A 23,148-nucleotide genomic window follows, 5' to 3' on the forward strand; every position below is an offset into this window, starting at 1 on the left:
GGGAAGTAAACACTGGGTCTACATGGTAATAAAAAATGGAAACAACAGTCACTGGGGACTACAAGGAGAAGCACAAGGGTTGAAAAACTTCCTATTGGGTACTGTGCTCACTACCTGGGTGACAGGATGAATTGTTCCCCATACCTCAGCATTGCATAATACTCATTTAACAAACTTGCACATGTACTCCCTGAATCTAAAATAAAAGTTGATATTTTTTTTTAAACAAAAAAGCATTCCTCTAGGGGAAAAAATGTGTTTCTTTGTGAATGCATATGTATCTAAAGGTATTTTTTCATGAATGCAATTGTTTGTGAATGCATATGTATCTAAATTCATGTAGTTGCAAGAAATAGGAAATCTCACTCAAACTGTGTAAGCAGAAAAAAAGGAAGAGGGTATTTAATGGTACCCCAACAGAACAACTGATATATCAAAGACCTAGTATCATTTTCTTCATTTCTGAGGCTTGTTACCATCCTCAGAATTTCCTCTTTGAGTTCCATGTTGTCTGACAGAAATATGTAGAGCTTTTCCATCCTACAGGGAAAAAGCTCACAATCGTCATAACTTAGCGCACGCACGCACGCACACACACACACACACACACACACAAAAAGCACAAATGCCCCTGCACACAGAGTTAAGTTCCATTGGCTCTGATTCGCAAGATTTACCTAACATTTACATCTCTGAATGGTGATCTGGAGAGTTGGAAATGTGGGCGGCCCTTACTAAGAGGGAAGCAGGAAATGGATGCTGGGGGTACAACCTACATGTGTCTCACTGGAGTATTTATAGAATTTTCCCCCTTTTTAAATTAAATTCCAGTTTGTAGATGGTAGAATAGGCAGGATCCTAGCAAGGAATATACATGTAGAGTGAGGAGAACTTGGAAGAAGGCACAAAGGTGATTTATGCTGCCTTTTGTATATATTTTTTTTTCCGCTGAGAAACTCGGAAACACTACAGGGGGCCAAATGGAGCTTAACAGTTGAGTGACATCAGTATTTTCTACAGAATCCTGAGTTATATTCAGCTTTTATTAGAATAGATGATGACAGGAAATTACAAATAATTTATGGTCATTTTGAGACTATTTAGTGTGTTTTTAAAAAAACTAATTGCTTGACTTGAAAATAAACCAGGAAATTAGTGGCATATTATAAAACAGTTGATTATGATCTTGCGGTTTCTCTTCCCTTTATTAAAGAAATTTTAATGCCCTTTTTTCTTAAGATAGCTTAGTTTCTGGTTCATGTAAATATACCTCTATTCTGCTGGCCAATAAACCATAAACCACTTCTTTCTACTTCCAATTTTTCAGTCCAGTTTTTGCCTCATCATCTGATTTAGAATTTAAATGTTCCTTCACTATGATATGGAATACAATGGCATCCAAATTATGTCATAGAAAATCCTGACTGGCATTTGCCATTTCTAAGGTCTTCTCTTACATCATAATAACCAAAAATAATTATTTCAGTATTCTAAGTTCCCTAGGAAAAGTAGTTAAGGATGTATCATTTATGATGATGAACATTATGGCAAAAACCAAAATGAATGAAGTTTATTGGACTTGTATGGATTTCATCATAGTATGATTTGATTTATGTAGATGTAATCTGAATGTGTAGGAGGCAAAATGATGATGTTAAAATGGCAGGACTCTACTTTGGTTTTATGACTCTCATAATGAAATCATCTAAAAAACATACAGATTTTTACATTCAGAAATTCATTTTAACTTTGACCTGATTTAATCTCTCTAATTAATTAAAGGATTATATTGTACCTCCTTCAAAAAATGAAAAGTGTGCCTGACCTGACCTGATAATCATCATATTATTAATTCATTGCCAGCATATACAGCAATTAAGATAATTTAATAGTTTCTTGTTTGCTATCCACCTGCTTTGTAAGTCTTTAACAAAAGTCCACTATTTACTACCTAACTGGGTCACAATGTTACCTGAATTTTAAATTACATCCTAGTTACACTCAAATGTTAATTAAAATGCTAGACTTGGAATTTAAAACCAATGCTCTGAGTTACCATGAAAAGCAATAAATTAATTATTTGCAAGAGCAACATTTCTTCTGTCAGCCCCTACTTCTCAACCTTCTGATATTAGGGCCTAGAATTTCTTCAAGAACCTATTTTTTAGAAACAGGGTCTTGCCACCCAGGCTGGAGTGAAGTGTCACAACCATAACTCACTGTAACCTTGAACTCCTGGGCTCAAGAGATCCTTACATCTCAGTCTCCTTAGTAGCTGGGACTATAGGCACACACCACCACAGTCAACTGTTTTGTTATTGTTGTTGTTGAAAAAAGGGTCTTGCTATATTGCCCAGGCTGGTCTTGAACTCCTGGCCTCAAATCCTCCTGCCTTGGCCTCCCAAAGTGCTGAGATTACAGACACAAGTCACCACTGCCCACTGCCAAGACTTTTTCTATTCTTACTTATTTTTCTCTAATATTATTGACCTTACTCTCACATCTAAAGATAGGCATAACAGATCAGAGCTGATGAGATGTGAAGTGGTATTTCCTGGGACTTTTATGAAACAGAAGCTTCTGTTTTCTAAGATTACTTTTGAAAGGGGCTCCCTTGCCTTCTGGATAGAATGGAATAAAACTATAAAATCTCAAGCTAAGGCATTTATTTTGATTTAAAAAAAGAACTTGCCATTGCCTGCGGAACACCCCAAGGAACCTGAGAATGAAGCTAATGTAGAGAATTCTGTAGAAAGAGAGAAACCAGATTTTTCATAGCATTGTATTTATTGCTATATAAAACCTTTCCTAAAATAAAATCTAGGGAAGGTATTTTCAATCCCATGAGCCAATAAAAGGCTTCTTATTATTCTCTTTTTTTTTTTGGTTGAAACCACCAAACTAGAGGCAATACTTGTTTCAAGTTCTATTTCCTCTCTTGAGGTAAATTTCTGTAAGTAAGTTGCATACACCTTAAGCATACTATTCCATAAGTTTTAATATCTGCATATTTCCATGTAATACAGTCCCATCAAGAGATAGTATCATTCTACATCATTCTTACAGAAGTAATATTATGTTACTTTCTAGACAATCCCCCCCAAAGCCAAGGATTTTAGCTTTCTGATACTGTAGATTAGTTTTATTAGTTTTAAAATTGTGTATAAATGAAACCCTAAAGTGTGAACTTTTTGTGTCTATCTTTTTGCCATCCAAATAATATTTTGAAATTCATCCATGTTGTTGCATGTATTAGTGTATTAGCAGGTTGTGCTTTTTGACTGCTAACTAGCATTCTATTTTATGAACATACTGTGATTTGGTTTCCATTCTCTTCCAGTTTTTAACTATTATCAGTAAAACTACTGTGAACATTCATATACAAATTTTTGAGGGAGCATACAATTTGCAACTGTTTTCCATTTGTTGCTGTTGTTTCTTTTTTAAATTTTGTTTTTGAAAAATTTTCTTTTCCTCTTTCTTTTTTAATCTCTTCTCTTAGAATAATAATTATATACATTTTTTAAATTTTAAAAAATAGTTATTTTAGAGTTTCTGATATACACTTCCAACTAATCCAAGTCCCTTTTCAAATAACGTTATAGTGCTTCATAGATAGTGCCTCTACTTTATAATAGAATATTCACAATGTTTTGCCCTGTCCCTTACAGTATTGCTGTCTTTCATTTCACTTACCTGTAAGCTATTATCACCTGATATATTGTTGCAATTATTACTTTGACAACATTGTTATCTATTGGATCAATTAAGAAAAAGGAAATATTTTAGTATACTGCACTTAATCTTCTCAAATGCTCTTTCTTTCTTTATGTAGATCCAAGTTACTAAGTTTCTGACCTATCTCTTTGTCTTCTCTTAAAATAACTTATTTTTAACTTTTATTTTAAATTCAGGGGTACAAATGCAGGTATGTTACATAGGTAAACTTGTGTCATGAGGGGTTGTTGTACAGATTATTTCATCACCCATGTATTAAGTCTACTACCCATTAGTGGTTTTTCCTAATCATCTCCCTACACTCAACCGCCACCCTCCCAAAGACCCTAGTATGTGTCGTTCCCCTCTATGGGTCCATGTGTTCTCATCATTTAGCTTCTACTTATAAGTGAAGATATGTGGTATTTGGTTTTCTGTTCCTGTGTTAGTTTGCTAAGGATAATTACCACCAACATCGTTATGTCCCTGCAAAGGACACGATCACATGAAAAACTTCTTTCAATATTTGTTGCAGGGCAGATATGCTGAGAACAAATTTCCTCCATTTTCTTTATCTGAGAGTCTTCTTTTCCCTTCTATTTTTGAACAATAATTCACTGGATACACATTTCTATGTTGGTGATTCTTTTCATTCAATACTTTAAGTTTCACTCTACTGTCTTCTTGTTTTCATGTTTTTTTAAGAAAAGTTTCATATAATGTTTATCTGTGTTCTTAAACATAATGTATTATCATATATGGAATCTCGGAAGAGAACATGAGCATTAGGGAAATACGAAGAAAACCTGAATAATTATGGTTTAAGTTAATAAAATGCACCAATATTAGCTAAGTCTGACAAATGTACCATCCCCATGTAAAATGTTAATAATAAACTGGGTGTAAGTTATATAATTTCTATTTTTCTCTGTAATAGCTTTAAAAAAATCTGTAAATCTAAAACTGTACAGAATGTTTTATAGTTTTTTTAATTAATTGACCATAAATGTGTGGATATATTTCTGAACTCTGTTTTGTCCTATCTAACTTCTTATCTGACTTTATCCCAATGTCAAGCTCTCTTGATCCCCGCAGTTTCACAGCATCTTAAAGACAGTTGGCATATAGGCTGATAGTCCTCAAAATTGTTTTGGTTAATTTGGCTTTTGGTATTTTAAATAGATGTTTAAATCAACTTGTAAAATTGTATTTTGAAAAATATTACTGGAATTATAATTAGGATTAAGTTGAAGGTATGGAACAATTTGGAAGAATTGACATCTTAGTGAAATTGAGTCTCAGGAATATTGTATATCTATCAATTTATTTAGGTCTTATTCAACTGATCTCAGCAACACCCTGTGGTTTTTAGTGCAGTGGTATTTTAATACTTTTATTGATTTCATTCTTAAGTAGTTCATGATTTTTCATGCTCACATAGATTTAACTTATTTTCAAATTATTCGCAACTATCCTATAGAAATTCAATTGATTTTGTAAATTGACTTCATTCTGCAAACTTGCTAAATTTACTTAAGAGGCAGAGTGGTTGCTTTGTAAATTCCCTAGCCTTGTGTAAATAGAAAAAAACACATTATAAATAAGGAATTTTCTTTTTCCTTTCATCTTTATGCTTTGATAAATTTTTCGTGCCTAATTGTAGTGGCTAATACAAACTTAATCATGTTAAACAGCTCAGATGGGAACAGACATTCTCGACTTTTTTCCCACCATTAGAGGGAAGCGGTTTAATGTTTTACCATTAACTATTATTTTGTAGTGAATTGGCTGCATCTCTTTCAGTAGAGACTACAGCTCCTATGGTGTCTCTTCACAACAATGATATGTCCTCTTTCCAGTAGCTCCTTCTTTCTATTGTGCCTTTTAATTAGGGGTAGTTTTAATTTTCTGCTGTTGCTAACATTAACCATTCCTCTTCATTTTACCTAACCCTGCCCACAATTTTGTAAGTAATTTATTCATTACACTTTTTCAATTACCTTTTTGAGTATGCCATATCAAAATGTACCAAGATCCTGACTGATAAAAGGATAATATAAAAATACAAATTTCATTTCTTATTCAGAAGTAATTTTTCTCTAGAGGTAACATAACTTGGAGGTTGATTCAGAGGACTTATGAGATGTAATTATAAGACAACACTATTTTTGTTTTCTATTGTTCTTTGAAATGAACTCTGAACAGCCAGTTCTTCTCTTGTACGTGTTGAAAACTTGGGTGGGCTCCATGACTTTTATAGCTACTCTAAGCTTAAAAAACAAATCCTATTTAAACTTGCAAAACATTCTCAAATCAACAATTAAAATGGGAGGTTTGTTACTTCAAAACTTTAAATTTGATTTAACAGTGCAGGTATCTCAGTCCGCTCCTCTGTGTAGTTCTGCCGTACTTGGAAAGTCCATAGGTAGGGGCGGAGTTTGGTAGGCTTATCCCCTCATTCCCCATAGATTTCTCTTTATCTTTCTATATCTAACATCTGACTCTTCCCTATTTGGAGAGCAGAGATGTAAAGAAGGAAAAGGCCAGATGAAGATTTCTACTTTTCTGATACTGTCATGAACTAGTTTATCCTTTCTCTGGACATATCAAATATTTAAAGTTGAGTCATAGTTTATGGGCTAAGTCTTCTTCGGAGACTTCCACCCATATTTCAGGGATCTCTTGCCTGTGGTTCCTTTGATGAGGGTGATACTTTCTCTTGTAATTTGAAATTTCCTTCACTTTCTGCAATCTGTGGGCATCTAGAAATAAGTCTTGTATTTTTGTGCTGAAGTCTATTAACACATTTAAATGACCCTCCTTTGATGGAATCAAAGATAAGCCCATAATTTCTCTCTGTGGTGTGTGACTGAATTCTAGTCCATGGAAATCATCCATCTATCTTTTCAATGTATTATTTTCTAGAGTTTTATTACTTTCGAAAATGTAGTCCTCTCTGCAACCATAGATTTCTCTGTTCAACCTCTTGTCCTTCAGATTTTTATATAAATCAAATACCAAATCTCTGGATTCCCCAAACATCACAGGATGCACTTTAAGGTCTCAGAAGGCTTTCTTAGAATTCTCTTTCTTGGGATAATGGTGAGAATGAGGAATCTCCCACTCCTCACTCGAGGAAGGTGAGATTCACGGAAAAGCTCTTGCCAATGAATTTATTTTAAAACTCCTTCCACTCAATCTCTGACTCCTGATCCTTTTGAAATATTGGTGTTGGTGGAAGATTTAGCAGTTTGGGGGTGACTTTCTAAAATTTTGCATTACAGTGTGATATGTCACTTTGGAATATAGTAGCTATTTTTTACTTGGTCTCTCATGGGAAACCTCATTTAACTTGCTGTTATATTTCCATCTTTTTGTCATTGCCACAATCTGTGACTTGCCTTGCTCCTCCCTTTTTATGGAATAGGCAATTCCTTTACTTATTTATTTGAAGAAAGTGGAGTGCATTTTTGTTATGGTTTAATTTCACTTTCACCTTGTTGAAACTCTTCTCACAATCCACTGGGACATTTGCTCAAATCTTCTTTAAGCCATATTTCCCAGCTGGTTTTTGGTATAACTCAGGTCCCCTTCCTACTTCTTAAATCTGAGTCAAAACATGATGGCATATGAGAAAGGACACAGCAAGATGGCATATGAGTCAAAACCTAATGCCATATGAGAAAGCAGGGCGAAGGGAGATCAGAAACATTCTCCTTGTCTTTTTATTCTAATTGGGCAATGCCTTTAGTCTACAAGGTTTTTAATCGTAGAAGTTTTTTACTGTTTTAACAACTATATTATAAGTTAGTGTTTTGTCTTTCTCTACCACATAGTTAAAATTATAGAATTTCTTCATCTGGTTTATCTATTTGTGCCACGATTACCAGTTTTGGGCAGTGTTAGAAGCCTGTCTTGTTCAAACAGACGAAAACCTTCCACTGGTGATCTGCCCAGACTGGGAGAACACTTTGAACGGAAGCACAGAGCAGACAGCTGAGAACCACATCCCAGGATCAGCATCTAATTTTTATCTAACCTAGTATTGTTCAAGCCTGCTATGTTATATAAATCCATTTTGTGTTACTATAAAGGAATGCTTGAGTCTGAGTAATTTATAAAGAAAAGAGGTTTATTTGGCTCATGGTTTTATAGGCTGTACAAGCATGGCACCAGCATCTGCTCAGCTTTTGTTGAGACCTTTGGAAACTTTTACTCATGGAAGAAGGTGAAGAGGGGAGCGAGGGTGTCATATGGCTTAAGAGGAAACGAGAGAGAGGAGGATGGTCCCAGAGTCTTTTTTAACAATCAGATCTCATGGTAACTAGCTGAGTGAGAACTCACTGTTACCTTGCAGAGAGCACGAAGATATTAATGAGGGATCTGCCCCCATGACCCAAACACTTCCCACTAGGCCCCTATCTTCAACACTGGAGATCAAATTTCAACATGAGATTTGGAGAGGTCAGACATCCAAACAATGTCAACTGTTATACTTGATTCTAATACAATCACATGACCTTACTGTCTGAAAAACCTCACCCATTGTTCTCTTGGGTTCAATTTCATTTGGAATTCTAGATTATTGAGCACAGGTTTTTAAGGCTGCAATTTAAAATAAAGTCTACCTAACTACCTATTCATTTTGTAGTTAAAGTAATAGAGCCTGAGGTTTACTCAAGGTCATGTTAGAAGTACAAGTCAGTTGTCCCTACTTCCAAGCAACTATTATTTGTATTTTACTTTTTGGGCTGCTTTTAATGTTTATCACTACTTCTGTTTGTGTCCACAGTCTTGACTAATGCAGATTTTAAATTTCACGCTTATCTATGTTCTCAGACCACAACTTCCATTGTCTCCTTTTTCTGATCTAAATTCCATGTCATGTATTGAATTTTCATACATTTTCCTGTTCGTTAAAATTTGTTCTGAAATGACACTGACCACACTTATCCCCAGAATTCATATTAGTGACCCTATATGCACAATCACTCTCTCTTCTCTCTCTTCCTCTCCATCAATGAACAGGTCACTCCCATTGTAACATGTTGCTTGAGTGAAATGCTCCCTTTTACCTTTCCTTCTACACACTAGTCTCCTATACACTAGTTATTGATCCACTTGGCCTCATGTGTCACTAGGTCATTTGCACCTTGTTGATTGTTCGGTAGGCAAATCATGAGATATTTTGGAAAATGATAGGCTGTGTTAATAAATTATGCACAAGAATGGGGTTGCCAGATAAAATATGGAGAGCCAAGTTAAATTTGCATTTCAGATAAACATACTAAAAAATTATCCACCGTTTATCTGAAATGCAAATTTGACTGGGCATCCTGTATTTTTGTTTGCTGTATCTGTCATTTCTACAGAGAACTATTTATTAAGAATGTTTTGCCTCAAGTCAATCATTTTACATAATTTTCTTTCATTCTTTTCTAAACGCTATTGTATCCACTCCTGTGTACTTCTGTTAGATTTAGTTCCTATAAATTTTCATGATTCTGTTTATGTGTTTACTATTGCATAAATACCTCCAAGGGCTTTGGCTGTAGTAAATATAACCTGACTATTGATCTGACATAATTTCTTTGACTAAATCCTCTCCTATTTGTTTATGGCCTAGCATAGAATTTGTTATTTAAGCTCTAGTTATTGCTCTGTGTTTCATCCCTGTATCATGTAGGGTTTCAACAGAAAAAGAAAATCAAGTCATTAAATGAAGTTAATTTTCATGAAAACACTTTTTACGGAAGTGTGGAAAGGGTTAAGAGACCCAGGGAATAGCAATAACTAACCATTGGTATGCCTGAAGAGGGCAGAATAGCCAGAATGCAGGGAGAGCTATAGCTCTGGAAGAGAAGCCACCCAAAGGGAGCAATGCTAATGGATGAAGGAAGTATCTTTTGCCTCAACTATGGCCTAGTATTGAGAAAGTGGGACATCAGTTACTCCAGTCTCCCTCTCCTGCCCTCAGGACAATGACATCTCCCCTTATTCAATCTCATCTGGAGGCCAGAAGGTAGGGTGATCAAGCTCAGAGAGGTCTTTATGAAAAGAGTGGAAAATGAACCTGAACAACAATGGGCTCAAAACTTCAAGGAAAGAGGGAAATGTTTAAATATTTAAATCTATCAGTAAAAGGTCATAGGAAAAGATTTATAAAAAAAATTAAACATCTAATCCACATGTGAAATGAATAATGTATTTACTGTTGAATAAGAAGTGAGTTGTGGAGACATTTCAGTTAGATCTTTACCATCAGTATATTTTTGTTCATGAATGTAGATAGGGATTGAGGAACTTCCTGTTTATTTTTTTCTTCCACCTGCTGCAGCACCCACCCCACCCCGAGACAGAGTTTCGCTCTTTTTGCCCAGGTTGGAGTGCAATGGCGTGATCTCGGCTCACTGCAACTTCCGCCTCCTAAGTTCAAGCCATTCTCCTGCCTCAGCCTCCCAAGTAGCTGGGATTACAGGTGCCCACCATACAGCAAATTTTTTGTATTTTCAGTAGAGACAGGGTTTTATCATGTTGGTCAGGCTGGTCTCAAACTCCTGACCTCAGGTGACGCACCTGCCTTGGTCTCCCAAAGTGCTGGGATTACAGGCATGAGCCACTGCAGTCAGCGGTAACTTCCTATCTTTTAAAAGGTATTTTAAATGATAATAATATTCTGTAGGGGAGGCATAAAAGTAAACAGTTTTTTATATTGTTGGTAGGAATGTAGTTTTATAGGAGCAGTCCCCAACTTTTTTGGCACCAGGAACCAGTTTTGTGGAAGACAATTTTTCCATGAGCAGGATGGCAGTGGGGGGATGGTTTTAGGATGAAACTGCTCCAACTCAGATCATCAGGCATTAGATTCTCAAAGGGAGCACGCAGCCTAGATCCCTCTCATGCACAGTTCACAATAGGGTTCGTGCTCCTATGAAAATCTAATGCCCTCGCTGATCTGACAGGTGGCAGAGCTCAGGTGGTAATGCTTGCTGGCTGGTCCCTCACATCCTGCTGTGCGGCTGGGTTCCTAACAGGTCATGGACCAGTACGGATCTGTGGCCTGGGAGCTGGGGATTCCTGTTTTATAGAACCTTTGTGAAAAATAATTTTCAATTTTGTATCAAAAGTTTTAACATGTCTAGACCTCTATTCTGAAAGTGAACATGTAGGAATTTATCCCAAGGAAATTGCCAGAAAATTGCATATGGTCATGTAAAGATGTATATATGAAAATATTCACTCATGGTTACATAACTTGGAAACAATTCGAGATAGCAATTCAGATATGCTAATCATTTAAATAAATAAATTATAATACATCTATAGAATATTATGCTATGAAACTGCTTTAAAAAAAAACCACAGATGTGTACTATGCATTTTTAATTCGAAATAATTATCAACTATTGTAGAATACAATGTATGGCCCCACTTTTGTTAGAAAAAGTTCCTGCATGTTCATAAACATAAAAAAATTTAGAAAAATATTTTGCCAGAAAATATCTCTGATTGGTGAGATAACAGATAATTCTTACTTTCTTATTTATATAACACATTTTTTTAAAAAAATTCAAGTTGATTTTATTATAATTTATATGCAATAAAATTCACCTACCTTAGGTATATACTTAAATGAGCTCTGACTAATGTGTACTGTTGTGTCTCCACCATAACATTTGAGATATGGAACATTTCCATCATCCCAGCAAATTTCCCACGTGCCTTTGGTAGCCAATTCCCTCTCCTTACCCCAAACCCCCAGAAACTCCTGATCAGGTTTCTGGTCTTATAGTTTGCCTTTTCCTGAATGACACATAAACAAAATCATACAGTATGTTGCATTTGCATTTGGTTTCTTTTACTTTGCATAATTATTTTGAGATTCACTTATGTTTTTGCATATATAAATAATTGATCCTCTTTTATTGTTGAATCGTATTCCATTGTACAGCTGTGTTACAATTTGCTTATCCATTTACTAGTGGATGGACACTTGGGTTGTTCCCAGTTTGGGGCTATTATGAATAAAGCTACTGTAAACAGTCATGTACAGGTTTCTGTGTAAGCAATTGATTTCGTTTCTCTTGGGTAAATACCTAACAGTAGAAGCTCTGGATCATTTGGTAAGTACAGCTTTAATTTTACTTACAAAACTGTTGAATTCTTTTCAAAGAAATGGTACCATTTTGCCCTTCCATCATCAATATGTAACAGTTACAGTTTATTTCTACAAGGTAATAAAATACATTTTATATAAAAATCTTTGGAAACTCAGGTTAAGAGTAAACATATAAAATCCATTAGTATGTGTAGTGTTGATATGCTAAAATAAAATAATAGTTGTAAATTATTAAGACTATTAGGCAAATTTTATATTTTAAATTAATAATAATTGTTACACTAGTGATTTCTACTCACCAATCTGTAATAGCTTATGTCTGATACTCAATTCGTGATTATATCAAGGAAACACTTCAAAATGTGTCTATTGTAGATGCTAAACATTATAAAAAGCTTTTCCCCTGTGTCTGTTTCTTTACTTGGGATTTAACGTCTTTCTGCTTACAAGACTCCTCAGTTGTTGATTTCTGCCTCCCTAGCTCTGTTTCTTTCATCATCACAGAGCAGTGCTGAAGCTCAGGAAAACTTTCCTCTTACCGTTATTTTTTTCTTCTTTCCTAAACTTGTACTATAACAATCCTCACTGTCTTATTGCCATCTGCTTTGCTTCCATTTTCTATTTCAAATTATTTTGTTCTTTTGTTAATCAGTCCTCACAGAAATGATACAGAATTCTCGAAGGCTGAAAATGGATTTGTACACTACAATGCTACATGGATGAAATTTGCAGTTAAATATTATTCTACTTTCTTATGACTTACCAGGGTGCATTTCAATTTCAAAGGAGAAAGATGTAGATAAATTGTGCAAGACTGATTTGGTTTATTCTCATTACTTTATTCATTTGAAAATTTTGTTTTCCTCTCTATACTGTTGTCACAAAATTAATTGTTGATTTGTTTATCTTATATTTCATAAAAAGACATGCTGAGTTTTAAAAAATGAAAAAAAGAACTATGCCCCAATTATTTCAACTTGAAACGGTTTCAACTCTCAGATCTGTGGCTTATTCTACCATTTACTGTTGCTTTGAAATTAATCATGGTCATCTCAAAGCAACTTTGAAAGGTCATCCCATCCATACCTCTGCCTCCAGTCAGATGGTCACTCCTAATTATTGGGGGCAATGTGGCAGGAATAATTTTTAGGGACAGATAAATCCATCACATATAACCTATAATTTGCCCTCTAATCATCAAGTGAGCTCTCGTTGTATAAATTTCTTTTATTGAGTTCAGTATACATTTTATTAGTGCTGTTCTCCTTCTATTGCATAGAATGCATATGGCTAACCTATTAAGTAAAATCGCTTATAGATGTAAATTTTTTATGACTTTTTAAATGTTAATGTATGGCTGTTAAATGTTAAAGTGGTAAATAGCTTCTAGGAGCTCATATATACTAAATTTCATTTTGCAGCCCTCAGCATTTACGGAAAGAACTCCGATTTGTCAAGCTAAGATTTTTATAAACTTGCTGCTTTTAATATATGATTGTATAAAAGAAATTAGGGTAATTAGAAAATATGTCAATGCTGCATTAAAATTGTCACTGCCACAAAACAGCAAGCATCCTCTTGCCGGAAGATTATGGAAGAAAAATATTATGAAATACAAGAATTCTGAATTTTAGCATTGCTCCAAACTAAAAATGTAGTTTTCTAAGTCATTGTGCCAGATCTACATTCATCTGTATAAGGCTGCTTACAATCCTATTTACATTAAATATTTTTTGTCGATAAGTACGTGAATATCGTTTTTTGAGTATTCTTGCTCCTACCTCTGTCTATATCACTTACGACACAACAGTATAATCATAGAATGAATGAAATTGGAGCTGAGAACAATTTTAGATATTAAATCTAATGGTCTTCATTTAAGAGTTGTCAATATGTTTAACTGTAAACACTTCTTAAAAATACAGATGTCTGAATTCCAAATATTGATTTTTATTCTTGAGAGCTGAGGCCTATGTATGTGTATTTTAAAGTGACCCAAACAATCCTGATATGTCCTCTACATTAAACATCTTTTTATCTTTCTAATTTATAATTTATAAATAGGAAAACCAATGCTCAAATTTTACAAGATTAACTCAATGTTAAAGAGCTAGTGAGAAACATAACTAAAATCAAATATATTTTGACTCCCTACTTATCATGATGTAAAGAGAAGGTAGAGCAACCTCCGATCAAGGCCATATTAACAGAGTAGCAGGATAGTGAGCATCAGCTTTTTCTCCATGCATGGATTTTTCCAAGTAGTTATGGTAATGCACAGAACAAGCAAGATAACACTGAAAAGTAATTACATAATTTGTTATTCTATTTCCTTACTATGGCACCATAACATACCACAAACTGTTGACTTAACAGTAACTTACTGACTCACAGTTCTAGAAGCTAGGAATTCAAGATCAAGGTGTCACTACTGTTATTTGATGACTGTAAAGGAGAATCTGTTCCAAGCCTCTCTTGTATCTTACGGTGGTTTACTGACAATCTTTAGTGTTCTTTGGCTTGTAGGCGCATCACCCTGATTTCTGCCTTCATGTTCACATAGACTATGTGCATGTCTGTCTCTGTGTCCAAATTTCTTCTATTTACAAGGACACCAGTCATGTTGATGTGGAACCCACACTAATGACCTCATTTATCTTGATTTAAACCCTATTTCCAAAGGTTACATTCTGAGATCTTGAAGGCTGGGGCTTCAACATATATTGCAGGGGAGACAACTCAATTCATAACAATTTTCTACACACAGGCCATGGGAGAACTAGTAGCTTAGCAGACCCAGAAATTCTCTCCTAAATACAGCTTCATTCAAATTCTTTGTCTTCATGACATCATCTAGTCTCCAAAGGCACACAACTTTCCGAACGTCACCCTAGTTCTTCCTCAAAAGAGAGACTATTTAAAATCCTGTAGCCTCTCCTCTAATTATCCTGTTTTATTATTAAAGTCATAAATCTCTTAGCAATGAGATACATTCTGAAAAGTGTGTCACTGCGTGATTGTCATTGTGTAGACATCATAGAATCAGGGTATACTTGTACTAACCTAGATAGAATAGCTTACTACACACCTAAGCTACATGGTATAGCCTGTGGCCTCTAGGCTAAAAACCTGTACAGCATATTATTGTATTGAATACTGTAACACAATGGTAAGCATTTGTGTTTCTAAATATATTTGTATATCTCAATATACATAAACATAGAAGAGGTACAATAAAAATATGGTATTATAAATTTACTGGATCACTATTGTATTGCAGTCTAGTGTTGACGAAGATGTCATTATGCAGTGCATAACTATATTAGTATTATCTGGGTCATCTGAGTCTTCTACTATAATTTTTATAGTGTTTATTGTATACCACATAAAGTTTTAGAATGCATATAGATAGTAAAAAGTTACTATAGTGAAGCAAATAAACATATCCATCATTTCACATAGTTCCCCACTTTTTTTTTTTGTGGCAAAGGAAGCTAAAATCTACTTTTTTAGCATGAGTCTCATATATGATACAATTTTATTACCTATAGTTCTCATGTTGTTCCCTGTATCTCTAGATTTGTTTATCCTACATATCTACAACTTGGGATCCTTTGACTTACATCTGCCAATTTTCTCCCCACGTCCCCGCTGCCCCCAGTAACTCCAATAACTACTGTTTTGTTCTGTCTCTGTCTCTATATGTTATATTTGAAATGTTTTTTAGATTGTGCATGTAAGTAACATCATGCAACGCAGTCAGCCCTCCCTGTCTGGAGGTTTTGCATCCATGGATTCAACCGAACATGGATTGAAAATTTTAAAAAAAGAAAAGTAATACAATAATACAAATAAAAAATAACACAATAACACTATTTACATAGCATTTACATTTTGGTCTCTAAGTAATCTCGAGATGGGTTAAAGTAAATAAGAGGATGTGCATAGGTTAGATGAAAATATTATGCCATTTTAAATAAGAGACTTGAGTATCCACAGATTTTGTTATTTGTAGGGTGTCCTGGAACCAGTTCCCTGCAGGTACCAAGGGATACAAAAAAAAAAAAAAAAAAAAAAAAAAAACCAAAACTATATTTTTCTTTCTGTGTTTGGTTTATTTCACTTAGCATAATGTCCTTTATGCTCATTTATGTTGTGGTAAATGGCAAGATCTTGTTCTTTTTAAGGTTGAATAATATTCTATTGTATATATGTACCACAGTTTATTTATCAATTAATCTGTTGACAGACAAGTGATTATTTTACATATTTTGGCTATGTGAGTAACGCTGCAAACACATGGGAGTGAAGATATCTTTTGAAGTAGTAATTTCATTTTCTCCGGGTAAAATGCCAGAAGAGGGATTGCTGGATTATATGGTAGCTCCATTTTTAATTTCATTAGCAATGTTCACACTGTTTTTTATAATGGCTGTACCAATCTTTATTCCCACAGTTTACCAGGCTTCTTTGTGCTCACATCCTCACCAACATGATATCCAATTCTGGAGTCCAGTTGTATATCTTTTCATTCCACAATGTTTTTGATGTTATTATATTTTATTAAATTTTATATAGTTATAATTTTTCTCTATTCTCATTAAAATAGAGTGTCTGTCCCTTGTAGCAAAACTAATATACTTCAGCATCTTCTGACTTTATTGAAGTGATATTTATATTTGTCATGTTTTCATGGCTAGAAATTTTCCTACTGTCTTTAATGGAATATAAGACTGTATACCTTCTATCAATTTAATTATACCCAAAGAAGTCCAAAAAGTTTAAATTTGCTGACCATTTCGTCAGACTATTTCATGACATTTTTCTAATTCTACTTCCAATCTAACATGTGAATTTATTATTATTTATAAATGTGATAATTGTGTCAATTCTAATATTCTTGTTGGATTATTTGTGAGGTTATAAAAGCTGTTAGTTAAGTCATGTGATAAGTATCATTTTTGATTCAAAGGAGAGCTTGACCAAAATAGCCACACCCTATACTTAATATTTGCATTTAATACCTAACTAGTATATTATAAAATTCATACCTTTGCATTTTCAATATGAAATTTTTATTGAAATTACAGCATTTCTACTCTATTATTCTCATAAATAGAATGAATTTGAACACGTAAACTGTAAGCTTTAAGCTCTTAATGGTCTCCCATGGGTTTCATTTCTTACTGTGATTATTCAGTGATTTCCTTGGGGGTTAGGTAAGGCCAATTTTACGATTTATGCTTATAAGCATGAAAGTTTTCCTTCTCTACAGTAAGTCAACTCAGAGTCATGTTCTATAAGGCAGGGAAACTTCTCAGATGAATAGTTTTGACCCTTCTATGTCCTATGGCTTTCATTTAATTGATTAATTGATTTGATTTATGAATTCACCTGACACTGTTGATTATAATTCTAGAGAAAATAATGGCAAAGACAAAACTTATTTTCAATGCCTGAGACACTCACTGCTCTTTTCCCCCCCTGCACTTTAGTATCTAAATAACTTACCCTATTTCTTCAGCCATGCTGCTCTCTTAACCTTCTGCCATACCTTCCATGAGAGCTGTTAGGTAGCTTTATATTGAAACCATTTACCAAAATGTATATAGTAAACTGTTTAGAATTAAAAGATTATGTTTAGAAATTTTATTGGACTTTCTATTTAAGTGCATTCACATTTAAATCACAGAAAAGTTAGAAGGTAAGCAAATGATATTTGATTGTATAAGAATTTTGGACAAAAGACATTCTTATTGATTGATTAATGATGTTAAAAAATTGTCATATAAGCTTAAAAATTAAAATAAGACCTAGTAGCTGAATGAACAATACCAATTTCTAATTTTGTGTGTGTGTGTGTGTGTGTGTGTGTGTGTGTGTGTGTGTATGAACCATCTTGATTTATTTAAAAAAAAAAGTCAAAGAAATAAACAACAATCATTGCAGGAGCTTTCATTAACTGTAATGTTCAATAAAAAAGAAAATTTCCGAACCAATGACATATCACGTCAATAGCTTCTCCTAGGCCAGAGGTCTGCAAACTGTCTTAAGATCTAAAACTAGCAGATTTGAGTATATGTCATACAAACCTGAGTTGTATAACTTTAGGTGAGAGGCACAATTTCCATGAAACTACATATGTAAACGTAAAAGTACAAACACAATAGTTGCAGGGCACCTCTAGGAAAACAGTTGTACCAAAGAACAGAAGCTAAGGAAAACTACTGCAATTGAGTATATGGATTATCCCTAAAACCAATGGCAATCAAACAAAAACCCAAAGCAACAAAAAGAGAAAGGCAGAATTTTGTTCAATTGAAGAAGGTGACATCTTCCTAGTAAATTCTAAGGATTTGTGACATGAAGAGAATGCATCTCATTTATGTGTGTCATACCTCTCTTGCAGAAGAGAAATAATTAACACCACCTTTAAAAATTAAAATATTTCAATTTTGTATTTAGATGACATACCTGGATGAGAGCTATTTCATATTAGGTTTTCACTAAGGTTAAATGTAATCAAGTTTAAATATTTAGTAATTTTTTAATGAAAAGATCACATTAAACTAAACTATTTTTTAATAGAGAGGAAATACTTGAATAACCCTAATTTTGCAAATAAGCTATCCGGGTTTTTTTTTTTTTTTTTAGATGGTATGAAAAATGTCAAGATGCTTTTATTTTTTAGAAGTTATCTCCATTTGTATTTTCAATTTGCTATTACAAAATTCAATATATGCCAAGTGACTACAGATCCCCCTTGACTCATGATGGAATTATATCCTTATAAACCCATCATGACTTGAAAATATTGTAGGTTGAAGATGTTTTTAATACACCTAGCCTACTAAACATTATAGCTTAGCCTAGCCTGCCTTAAATGTGCTCAGAACACTTACATTAGCCTACAGTTGGGAAACAACATCTAACACAAAACCTGTTTCATAATAAATTGTGGAATATCTCATGTAATTTCTTGAATAATATATTAAAAGTGAAAACAATGATTTTTGTATACATTGAAGAACGGTTTCTACTGAATGTGTATGACTCTCATACTATTGCAAAGTTGAAAAAAAAACACATATATGTCTATCTTAAGTCAGGAACTGCCTATATTTTGTAGAGCTGGATATGGTCTTACTTTACTAATATTTTAATACCTACCTTATGTTAAACAGCTTTATTTCTTAAAATGATTTTTAATTTGGGGATCAGTAGTGTAGTAGTTAAAGGTTCTGTTCAACTGCTTGCAATTGCCACTTAGCTAGAGCGTTGTATATTTACAGGGGTTCTTTTCTTTATATTAATTTAGGGGGTTCCTGATATTGGTTCTGCAACTCAAGAATGTCAGAAAAAAAAGCCTTTGCAATTTTCTCAGCATTTCACTCCGAGGCTCCATTATATACAGTATTTGCTAAACTACAGGCATAAAGGAATTTGAGAGTGAAGATGAGCTGAATTTTGGACTGACTTACTGAAAAGATTCAGAGAACCAAATATGTTTCCTAGGAAGCAATTGGAAGCAAATGTCAAAATCAGAAGCAATTAGGATTAATTATCATTGAGGTGATATTGGAAGTTAATTGATTTCCATTTCAGTGGTGAATGAGAGTAGAAAAGCTTGAAATCTGAGAGGGAAGTAGGCCAGTAGAAACTCTTTATTGGGATAAAGGAGACTAGAATACATTTTTATGTACAGAAATTTTTGTGTGCTAAGAAGAGGATTACTGAAGTGATTGGCAACGAGTTAAGGCTGCCTGGGAAAGCACACTGATCATAAGAGTGGCAAAGGCAAGAGGAATAGGTTTGAATAGCATGTTCTTCCAATATAAAGCAACAGTAGCATAGGCCTGTCTTGTTATTTTGAGAAAAGCCTTAATGAAAAGATTACTACTCCCTGGGGGAGTTGGCACTCCCTTTCACAGAATTCTATAACAACTTATCCTCCCACTATTATTTTAAAGGCTATAGAATCTACAGATTGAATATGTCAAGCCACAGTGGTTTTTTTTTTTTTTTTTTTTTTTTTTTTTTTTTTTTTTTTGGTGCCAAGTTATGTGAAGGTCAAAAGTCAACTCCATAACTTCATCTTATATCTCAAACAGAGAGATTCTCAACTCCTTTTTGTATAAAGATCTAAGCACATACTCACATTAGAAGTTCTTAGTACACACTCCCTGAAAACAAATTTCTGTCTTCTTTAATATGTGACACTTTTTAACAAAATGTACAACACATTCTTCAAGTGTGTTCATAGGAAGACTACGTGCCTTTGTGCATTTTACAATGTCCAGTGGGTCATATTTTTCAACTATAAGACAAAAAAGACCTGGAATTAAAATGCTTTGTGATTTGAACTCCATTTTTTCAGAAATGTCCAGACAATAGTGACAGCCACCCACTGCTTTGTGCAAAAATAAACAGGTTGATTTAGACTATAGTCATCAAAACAGCACACATAAAGAGAAAATACGAGCATGTAAACAAGATTGAACTACAGCTACACACTTATTTTCACTTTGAAAATGAAACAGTTTGGCAGCCTTACCAATAAACAGAGCTCAATACTGTCTTAGTCTTCTGTTTGAGTTTTGGAAACCTGAGTTTTGTGGTAATTGCATATTACATCTGCATACTTCAAATGAGTTTATAATGACTATTATCATCAGAATAAATAGGAAAACAATTAACCATGATTAGCCTTTTTTATCTGAAGAGTTACCTCCTTATTTTGGCATTCAGTTTGCAATCATTTTGAAATTAGCTATGAGTTTGAATAATTTTATTTATTTATTTTTGTATTTCAATAGTGTAAGAACAAATGGGTTCCTTAACCTTATGCATTTCTATGAAAAAGTAGAAAATACTAGCAGTGTTTATGAAAATATAAAACCCATTTCCCTATTTTTCTAAAAAAGCAAAGCAAGAGATCAAAATAAAACTGATTTTTTTTTTTTTAGTTTGGTTTGAAACAGAATCAACTTAAGTAGTTACTCTTAAATTCATTATTGCACTTTATATTCTCCCCCAAATGATTAATTTTTAATGCCATAGGTCACTTTCCAAGGTAACTGTTCTCTGTTAAGAGAACAAAGACATAACTTGGTAAACACACGTTGATGATACGGTTGAAATTTCCAAATATTACCACCTTTGAAATATTGAGACATTATACATACATGTTTTATTTTCCACACTCACTAAAAGTGTGTATTTTTACAGATTCTTAAATGCTTTGGAATAGAAGGAAGACTTAAACTAGTGACTATCCGTAAATCAAGGCCAGATTCCCTTTGTTTGTTACTAGAACACAGGAGCACTGACTGCCTTGCCTGTGGGAATGTATTTGAGTCTTGCAAGTGATGACGGAGAATAAAATCCCAGGGGATTTCATGGTCACTGTCTGAACTTTTCAGATGAGGATTGTACAGCCAACACACTCAATTCTTAAGGAGATTGTTCAGGTCCTTGGAGATCTAGCCTTCTGCTCTGTGCCTGCCTATATGGCTTGGAGAACTGCCAGTAGCTGTGACTGCAGTAACCCCCTGGCAAAATGGATTGCAGCTTTGGAGTTCTTCAGAAAGGTTGTAAATTACAGAGGGCTAAGCAATTGTCTAGGGATCTGTGTTTTATTAAAAAGATGGTAACGACTTATTTTCTCTCCAAGCAAAAGAGATAAATGTAGCGTCGAAGTGATTTTTGAGGAATTAATTTAAGTTACAGAAAAGTCTATTGAGATTTGTGGTATATGGTGCTAAATACTGTAAACTATGTGTGAATAAAACATTTTCATATTTTACATTCATTTCTTTAGTCCTATCACCAAGTCCTGAGTTTCCCATTTGCCTACTCATTATTATTCCATATTGAAGAATTTCAGAAGCAGATTCCTTAAAATACTTGAAAGGCTTTTCAACATAAATATTCAAAGATTAAATGTCATCATCGTTATTTTCTGGAAGTGGAAATTTGGGGCATAATGTATTCTCAAGCAACCTTTCTCATTTTGTTAAATGATTTACTTTTCAGAGCTAGGGCAAGATATTATTCCTTCATTACTGGTCAATAAAATTTCTCTCAACATTTATAAACAATAAAATATATAGATGAATGATAATTGGCCCTATCTTATAGGGTATACAAATTGAGAACTATAAGATATATTTGAATTATAATCTACTTTCTTTCTTTCTGATCTCTTACAAATAACTTTCCTATAAGGGAGTCCTATTCAAATCCCTGAAAACAAACTTCTGCCCTCTTTAATATATGACAATATTTTTTTTGAAAAATTGCTGTATATATTTGAGGTATCAACATGATATTATGGCATATATAAAGGGAGTAAAAAGATTACTATAGTGAAGCAAATTAACATGTCTATCATCTCACATGGTTACCTATTTTTGTTTTTGTGGCAAAGTTAGCTAAGATCTACTCATTTAGCATGAATTCCCATATGCAGTACAATTTTATTAAGTACAATTTTCATGTTGTCTGTTAAATCTTGAGACTTTTCATCCTACATATCTGCTACTTTGACTTCTCTGACCCTATATCTCTCCATTTTCTCTTCCTGCCTCGCTGGTATTCACTCTTTTTGCTTTGTAACTGCATGTAATTTTTTTTTTTCAATTTCCCATATAAGTAAGATGCTGCAGTATTTTTTTTTCTGTGTTTGACTTATTTCACTTAACATAATGTCCTCCAAACTCATCCACATTGTGGGGAATGGCAACATCACATTCTTGTTTTAAGGCTGAATATTATTCCATTGTACCACAGTTTCTTTATTCATTAGTTCGTTCTCAGACACTTAGTTGGTTTCCATATCTTTGCTATTATAAGTAATATGGCAATGAACATAGGAGTGTAGATATCTTTATGTGGTGAAAATTTCATTTTCTCTGTGTCAATGCCCAGAAGAAGGATTGATGGGTCATATGGTAGTTCTATTTTCAATTTCTTTAGAAACTTCCATATTATTTTCCATAATCGCTATACTAATCTACATTCCCAACAGTATACAAGAGTTGATTTTTCTCTACACCCTCACCAACATTTACTTTTGACTTTTTGATAATAGCTATCTGTATTAGTCCATTCTCATACTGCTATAAAGACATGCCTGAGACTGGGTAATTTATAAAGGAAAGTGGTTTAATTGGCTCATGGTCCCATGGGCTGTACAGGCTTCTGCTTCTGGGAAGTCCTCAAGAAGTTTACAATCATGCTGAAAGAGCAAAGGGAAAGCAAGCATGTCCTACATGGCCAGCAGGAGGAAGAGAGAGCAAAGGGAGAAGTGC

This window comes from Macaca thibetana, chromosome 12 (genome assembly GCF_024542745.1).
Source record: "Macaca thibetana thibetana isolate TM-01 chromosome 12, ASM2454274v1, whole genome shotgun sequence".
Lineage (NCBI taxonomy): Eukaryota > Metazoa > Chordata > Mammalia > Primates > Cercopithecidae > Macaca > Macaca thibetana.